We start from the raw sequence: 1,225 nt of genomic DNA, 5'->3' as shown, positions 1-1,225 counted from the left end.
CAGATGGAATACACAGAAATAAAATTAACTGCATTTGTAGAAAGTGACGGTATCATCAGCTAAAACAAGGCTAGGGGCAGATTGTGGAACAGATCATCAATTGCTGATATGCAAATTCAGACTGAAGCTGAAGAAAATGAAAACAAATCCACAAGAACCAAAATATGAACTTGAATATATCTCACCTGAAATCAGAGACCATCTGAAGAACAGATTTGATCCATTAGACACTAAAGAGCAAAGACCCAAAGAGTTGTGGGATGACATATAGGAAGAAAGCAAAAAATCACTAAGAAGGCAAGAAAGAAGGAAAAGATCAAAATGGATATCAGAAGAGACTTGAAACTTGCTCTCTAGTGTAGAGATTCTAAAGCAAATGGAAGAAATGAAGAGGTACAAGAGTTGAACAGAAAATTTCAAAGGTCAGCTTGAGAAGACAAAGTCAAATATTACAATGAAATGTACACAGATCTGCAGTTAGAAAACCAAAAGGAAGAACATTTTTAGCATTTCTCAAGCTGAGGGAACTGAAGAAAAAATTCAAGCCTCAACTTTCGTTAATGAAGGATTCTCTGGACAAATTATTGAATGATGCAGAAAGCATCAAAAGAAGATGGAAGGAATACACAGAGTCACTGTACCAAAAAGAAATGTTTGATGTTCAACCATTTTAAGAGGTAGCATATGATCAAGAGCCAATGATACTGAAGGAAGAAATCCAAAGTGCATTGAAGGAATTGGCAAAGAACAAGGCTCCAGGAATTGGTGAAATACAAATTGAAATCTTTCAAGAAAGTAAGGCAACGCTGGAGGCACTCACTTATCTCTGCCAAGAAATTTGGAGACAACTATCTGGCCAACTGATTGGAAGAGATCCATATTTGTGCCCGTTCCCAAGAGAGGTGACCCAAGAGAATGTGGAAATCATCAGACAATATCTTTGATATCCCACGTGAGTAAAATTTTACTAAAGGTAATACAGAAATGGCTGCAAGCATACATTGACAGAGTACTTCAAGAGGTTCAAGCTGGATTCAGAAGAGTATGTGGAGTGAGGAATATCATTGCTGATGTCAGATGGATCTTGGCTGAAAGCAGAGACTACCAGAAAGATGTTTACCTGTGCTTTATTGACTACACAATGTCCTTTGATTGTGTGGATCATGACAAGCTATGGACAAGAGTGAGTATTCCAGAACACGTAATTGTGCTCATGAGGAACTTG

The sequence above is a fragment of the Chrysochloris asiatica genome, unplaced genomic scaffold, assembly GCF_000296735.1.
Source record: "Chrysochloris asiatica unplaced genomic scaffold, ChrAsi1.0 scaffold00329, whole genome shotgun sequence".
NCBI lineage: Eukaryota > Metazoa > Chordata > Mammalia > Afrosoricida > Chrysochloridae > Chrysochloris > Chrysochloris asiatica.
The sequence above is the reverse complement of the archived record's forward strand: the minus strand, read 5'-3'. Positions refer to the sequence as shown.